The sequence below is a fragment of the Physeter macrocephalus genome, chromosome 13, assembly GCF_002837175.3.
Source record: "Physeter macrocephalus isolate SW-GA chromosome 13, ASM283717v5, whole genome shotgun sequence".
Classification (NCBI taxonomy): Eukaryota; Metazoa; Chordata; class Mammalia; order Artiodactyla; family Physeteridae; genus Physeter; species Physeter macrocephalus.
In genome coordinates this window covers 21,458,421-21,465,958 of record NC_041226.1, presented here as the reverse complement: position 1 = coordinate 21,465,958, position 7,538 = coordinate 21,458,421, and positions in this window count along the sequence as shown.

Below are 7,538 nucleotides of genomic sequence, written 5' to 3'. Positions count from 1 at the left end.
AAAAAAAAAAAAAAAAAAAAAGAGCATTTTGAGATAACAAACAATCTTATAAAGGCACAGAATTGTTTCATATATGGCATATATTTTATGTGCAGTTAACTTAAATCTAAAATGTCACTGCTAATGAAACCTGATGAAATGAAACGATTTACATTTATACAACTATCGTATCATTAGGGAATGTCAGAAAATACATTTTATGTCAGTTTGTGCATGTCATGTAGTAATATCATTTAAATAAAAAAAATAGGCCAGGCAAAGTAATTTTTCTGACTAATGAATTCAATAAATTGGGATGCCTGTATTCTTCTTGAGAATTAATTCAATTTTAAGCAGAAACAGGAAAACCTTGCCTGAGAAGTATACAAGGTATTCTCCAGCAAAAGAATAAAATTATTAATGTAGAAGAAGTAACTACCATATCACACATGTAATCCAGAAGGGGATATTTATAGCATGATAATAAATTCATTAAAAATGTAATATACCCATAATTGTGAAACAAGATTTAAAAAAATAAATCCTAATTCACTAAATACTAGTGGCATATAGCCTACTAATGCTTACACTTGTCCCTGAAATATTTCTTGGAGGAAAAGTATATTCATTTTTTATTAAAAAAATGTTGTTTCTTGGTTTGAGTAACTGGGTGGTGTCATACTGAAATAAGAATAAACAGGGAAGAATAGGGTTCATGGGAAATTACAATATCTTAGAGACACTGCAGAGAAACAAATATACCTAGACATTTGGACAAACATGAAACATACTTAGAGCTCAATCTCGCTATTTCTTCATGGTTAGTACAAACCTAGAATCTAAGTGATCTCTTATAGATCTTTAAAAAAATAACTTACAGTGTGTTTTTTAAATATGAAAGTAAGACGTACATTATAGAGGGGCTTCCCTGGTGGCGCAGTGGTTAAGAATCCGCCTGCCAATGCAGGGGGCACGGGTTCGAGCCCTGGTCCGGGAAGATCCCACATGCTGTGGAGCAACTAAGCCCGTGTGCCACAACTACTGAGCCTGTGCTCTAGAGCCTGCGAGCCACAACTACTGAGCCCGTGCGCCACAACTACTGAAGCCCACGCGCCCTAGAGCCCGTGCTCCGCAACAAGAGTAGCCCCCGCTCGCTGCAACTAGAGAAAGCTCGCGTGCAGCAACGAAGACCAATGCAGCCTAAAATAAATAAATTTTTTTTAAAGGCATACATTACAGAAATATTTGAAAACAGAACTAAACCTAAGAGGAAAACAAAATCTCTGTTGTAATGCCACCACCCAATCAACAAGAGATAATCATTTTGATAGGTATATGTACACACTGAAATAATGTATTACTCTACTTTAAAAAATGGGATTATGTATCTGCCTCACACCACACACAATTTCCAGATTCCTAAAGTTCAAAATTGAAAATATAAAGAGATAAATAGGGTCTTAATAAAAAATCAGAATGAGAAGGATCTTTTTAAGTAGGAAATGAAACCCAAGAGAAAAGATGAACAGATTCACTGTGTAAAATTTTTAAAAACTCCTGTACAGCCAAAACCACCACAAACAAAGTCAAAAGACAAAACAGCATACTGGAGAAAACATCTGTAATACATACGACCGACAGAGAACTAGACTATTCACCCAGGAATCTTGATTGTAAATGACAGAAACCCACTAGAACCAGTGGAAGCAACAAAAGGAAATGTATTACTAGTCATTTGTACATGAGTCTTCAGGCAAGCAAATTCAGTTCAAACTGTGTCATCAAGGCATTATCTATTTTCCTATCTATCTATCTATCTATCTATCTATCTATCTATCTATCATCTACCTCTTAGTAACACCTTTCTGTAAGTCTGTCTCATTTCTAGGTTGCAAGGATGACCACTGATGATTCCAGGTTCGTGTATTGGAATGTCAGGAACCTCAGAGAAAAGGGCACTATCTATCTCCACTGTTACTGTAAAACATATTAGGGATGATTTTCACTGGTTCAACATGGTTCTCACATGTCCATATATGAACAAATCATTCTAGGTGCATGAATGGAATACTCTGATTGGCTGAGTCACATGCGCATTTCTGTAACTGGGAAAAGGGAAATTAGCCCCTCCCCAAACACATGAAATAGATTCTTTACAAGGAAGAAGAGTTCTGGAACTGAAAATTGGGGAAAGGAAAAATGTTTTGGGCAGCTAAAATCTAGAGCTATCAGAGACTTTTTACAAATAACAACAAAAAGATGAACTAAATATTTAAATAGCTATAACAATCAAAATTTAATATGTGTATTTTTTATCCTAATAACTTTAAGAAGTTATTGCTCATAAATACTTGCACAGGACCTCCCTAGCGACGCAGTGGTTAAGAATCCACCTGCCAATGCAGGAGACACGGGTTCGAGCTCTGGTCAGGGAAGATCCCACATGCCGTGGAGCAACTAAGCCCGTGCGTGTGCCACAACTATTGAGCCTGCACTCTAGAGCCCGTGCTCCGCAACAGGAGAAGCCACCGCAAGGAGAAGCCCGCGCACGGCAACGAAGAGTAGGTCCTGCTCACCACCGCGACTAGAGAAAGCCCGTGCCCAGCAACGAAGACCCAACACAGCCAAAAATAAAATCTAGAGCTATCAGAGACTTTTTACAAATAACAACAAAAAGATGAACTAAATATTTAAATAGCTATAACAATCAAAATTTAATATGTGTATTTTTTATCCTAATAACTTTAAGAAGTTATTGCTCATAAATACTTGCACAGGACCTCCCTAGCGACGCAGTGGTTAAGAATCCACCTGCCAATGCAGGAGACACGGGTTCGAGCTCTGGTCAGGGAAGATCCCACATGCCGTGGAGCAACTAAGCCCGTGCGTGTGCCACAACTATTGAGCCTGCACTCTAGAGCCCGTGCTCCGCAACAGGAGAAGCCACCGCAAGGAGAAGCCCGCGCACGGCAACGAAGAGTAGGCCCTGCTCACCGCGACTAGAGAAAGCCCGTGCCCAGCAACGAAGACCCAACACAGCCAAAAATTTAAAAATAATTTAAAAAAGAAAACTTGTACATGTGTGCAAAAATATATCCAAAGACATTCACTGCAATGATATTTACAATAGTGAAAAATTAGAAACATTCTAAGTTTTCATCAGTGGAGAATTGGTTAAATATGGTAAATCCAACAAGGTAGTATCATTCAGCCACTTAAAAATTTAGATAGCTTTGTTTTGCCTCACATGGAAAGATATCTACCAAGTATTGTTAGAGAAATATTTACCAGGTATTAAAATCACGTAACTCAAAATTTAAAAGATACAAAAGAGTGTATCTTAAAAATTCTTTAACCCCAGTGCCCTGTCATTCATTTCCCTTCTCAGAGACAACCAATGATATCAAGCCTTTTATATTCTTCCAGGATATTTTATGTACATGTAAGCTAATAAATATATATATTTCCTACTATTTATAAAATATTAAAATAATACATGCTCCTTTCTGCACCCTTCCATTTAATATTATGTCACAGAGATAGTTTCACATCAGCATATTATTAGCTTATATTATTTTTTATGATTGCATATTATTCCACTGAGTACTGTATATAGTTTACCAGTTCACTTTAGTAATAAACTTTCAAATTTTTGTAAACTCTTGCTATGAAAAAAAAATGTTGCAGTGAATAACCTCATTTGCACATGCTTAGATATAGCTGTGGGATATATCCCTAGAAGTGAAAGTGCTGGTTCAAAAGGTATGTGCATTTATATTTAATAGGGAATTGGGGGGAATATATATTTGTTTTATTTACTTTTGAATGAAAAACAGTAGCACATAATACCCAGTTCAAAAAAGATTTAGGTGAGAGTGAAAAGTAAGTCTGCCTCATATGAATTTTTTTCCGAAGCCAGTTTTCAGAGGCAAACAATGCTACCAGCTCCAGAGAAATTATAAGCACATATAAGCATGCAATTGTATATAGAAGAACCTCCCCTATTCCAGTAGGCTTAAAAAACATTTTTTTTGCATTATATTCTATATTAGCATCATTTGTAAGCTTCTTGGAAATGCAGATTCTCAGATCCACCCCAAACCTACGAGATCAGAATCTCTGGGGATGGTATCCAGGAATCTTCATACCTACTATCTCTCCAGGTTGTTCGAAGGCTCACTAAAGCTGGGAATCACTGGTCTCCAGAGGCCAGAAGGCTCACAGACAAGATGCTGATTAAATAAGAGATGCAGATTTTGTTGTAAAATACTTTATTGTCTTCTCATTCCATCTCAGCCATACACTGTCATCCTTGAGATCCCATCTATAAAAATCATCCCAGGAATGCAGGACTGGTTTAACCTTCAAAAATCAATCAGTATAGGGGCTTCCTTACTGGCGCAGTGGTTAAGAATCTGCCTGCCACTGCCAGGGACACGCGTTCGAGCCCTGGGCTGGGAATATCCCACATGCCTCAGAGCAACAAAGCCCTTGCGTCACAACTACTGAGCCTGCGCTCTAGAGCTTGCGAGTCACAACTACTGAAGCCCACGCACCTAGAGCCAGTGCTCTGAAACAAGAGAAGCCACTGCAATGAGAAGCCCGTGCACCACAACGAAGAGTAACCCCGTTTGTGGGATCTACTAATGGTGACATTTTGTGGGTCTTTCTCCCCTCAATCATATATATATATATCATATATATAAACATATATCTAAACATATATATAAACATTTTTCTATGTTAGTATATCCAATATTGATAAGTCATCATGGAAGTGCCCTAACTTACTTGTCTAATATTCTCTTGTTAAATAAACTGTCTTCAGTTTTTATCAATTATAAGCAACAATAAAAACTTATAAAGCTAAATATTTTCCAGAAGTTATACTTGCTTTTATTTGGTTTTAATATAATTTTCTGACTTAAAAATTATAGACATCTACAGAAGTTTAAGTCTTTATTCTTAGAATGAAAGTGTGCTCCTTCATACCAGTTTACCTTTTCACCAGCAGTTTATGAAATGTCCTCTTCCTCAAACCCACAACATCACTGATTTTAGCTAATTAATTAACTAATATATTCATTTGCCAATTAGACAAAAAGTATACATGATTCATTTACTTTCTTTTACTACTCATAAAGTTCATTTTGGGTCCATGTTAAATAGTCATGATTTTATCATTATTTCTGACTTTCCATTTACATCTTTTTCTGATGTTTCTATTGGTATGTTTAGTTTATTGATTTATAAAGGCTTATATGTATTGAGAACATTAACCCTCTGTCCTACATGATGAAAATATTTTTTAGCTTACTGCCTGCCTTTTATTTTTATATGAAGTGGGTTTTTTTTTTTTTTGGATGCGAAAATTTTTATATTTTAGGTTGTAGAATCATGGATGAACCTGGAGGACATTATGTTAAGTGAAATGAGCTGGTCACAGAAAGAAAAATACTGTATGATCTCACATATATGTGGAATCTAAAAAACTTGAATTCATAGAAGCAGAGAGTAGAATGGTATTTACCAGGGATGGTGGGGGTGTGGGAGGAAAGGGTTGGGAAAACGGGGAGATGTTGGTCCAAATCAATCTATTCTTTTATGTTTTTATTTTTTTATTGCTAAGCTTAACAAGTCCTTCCTTATTCCCAAATTTACATAAATATTGATCTATATTTTACGTATTTTACATTTTAATCTTTGATCCATCTCGAAATTACTTTAGAATCATTAACTGGGGCATGGTTCCAAAATTCAAGTCTTTCTAGAATGCTGCAAAGTTGTATTCTCTTTCATTATCTACTGAATCTTTACCCAACCAATATGAAATGTTGTCTTTGTGATACATTAAATTCTTACATAGTTAGGCCCACTTTTTTTATACTTTCTATTCTGTTCCATTAATTTGCTTCTGTGATGCCAACACCATACTGCTTTAGTTGTTTTAACTGAAACCACATCTTAATATTTCATTTATCAAGTTCCCACTCATTGCTACCCTTATTCAATACTTTTTATTCTTATACCTTTGTTTTTATACAAAGGTATAATAACTATTATATTTTTGAAAAGTATTATCATTTTAAAAATTATTTTGTTTTGTATATTATATTTTTAAAAATCGTTATAATTTTAAAAATTATTTTGTTTTATTTCTTCTCCCCCTCACCAAACAAACAATTTTGGATTTCAGTTAGAATTTGAAGAAAACTGATATCCACACAATACAGTCTCCCCATTCAGAAACATACACTGTGACTTCATTCATATAATAATAAGCATAATAATTCAGTTATTGGGGCATTTGTTTCTGTGTGACCCATACTGTTTATGACAAAATGTCTGCACCTTATTTGGGAGTTAATCATAGATATAAGTGCTTATGCACTTATTCAAAAAGTGTTATTTTCAAGCTCAGCGTTTTGGTCAATATAGCTCCAAGGAATACAATACCTTGCTCTGAAAAACTGGATGCCAGCTCTGCTTGCTCACTGCTTTGTTCTCTCAGCCACAAGTGGAATCAGTCTGCTTTCGCCAGCTACGGCGAAAGGCAGGGGGTGGGGATAGGCAAGTAGGGCCTTCTAAGCCCCCTTTACTGGACATTGTCATTTCCTGCTCGGAATCTAAGGAGGTAGAAGCATGTAACATCTCCTGGGCAGAGGACGCTCAGAGGTCACTCACTGGTGTCACTCTTTAACCATAACCTGCACATGGAGGCAGTGCTTTAGTTTCATATACCCGCCATCATACATCCTGAGTCTGGACTCTTGATAAGCTGACTCCCATAAACTGCCTTTCCTACAACACCCCATGAGCGACAATTTGAAGATACTCTATGGAATCACCGTCGGCCAGAGATCGCAGAGGGAGGCATGGGGAAGCACCAGCCCCCCACCACGGCTTCCCCGGGGCCTTCTCCAGCCCAAGTTGATGCAGCTGCAGTGAGCGTTCCAGGTGGTACCACTCAGGGCCTCTGCTTCCTGCAGGCCCGGGAGGCCAGGTCCTTCCTGACTTGCTGATGAAGGGCAGACAAGTGTCCTGTAGCGAACAGGCTTTCTACAGCCCAACCACCCTCCTCTGCTAATGCTCCATCCCTCCCAAACTTCGCTCTCCTCCCACCTCCCAGCAGTGAGGGTTGACACCCAGTTGGAAAGCCGCAGCGAGGGTGGCATATGTGTGTGGAGCTGTTCTAGTCAGCAGCCCCTGCCACGTGGGCAGTCACCATGGGGCAGGATGTGCGGGGATGGGAGTTGATTCCTTCCCAAAGCCCAGATTCAGAGTCCTTCCTTCCAATAAGTCCAAGAAAAGTTGAGAGGCCCAAGGCTTCTCGGCTCAGTACAATACTGATAAAGTACCTAGTACAGGACCTTGCACAGAGTAGGGGCTCATAAAAGGGTGGCTCTTATTTTTAACATCAGAATGTGTCTCCTCAGGCCCAGCCCAGTTCTCCCTCCTCCTGTACCATGATGGCTGCCTTCAAGGGCATTATAGTTGTTTTTTTTTTTTGGGTACGCGGGCCTCTCACTGCCGCGGCCTCTCCCGTTGCAGAGCACAGG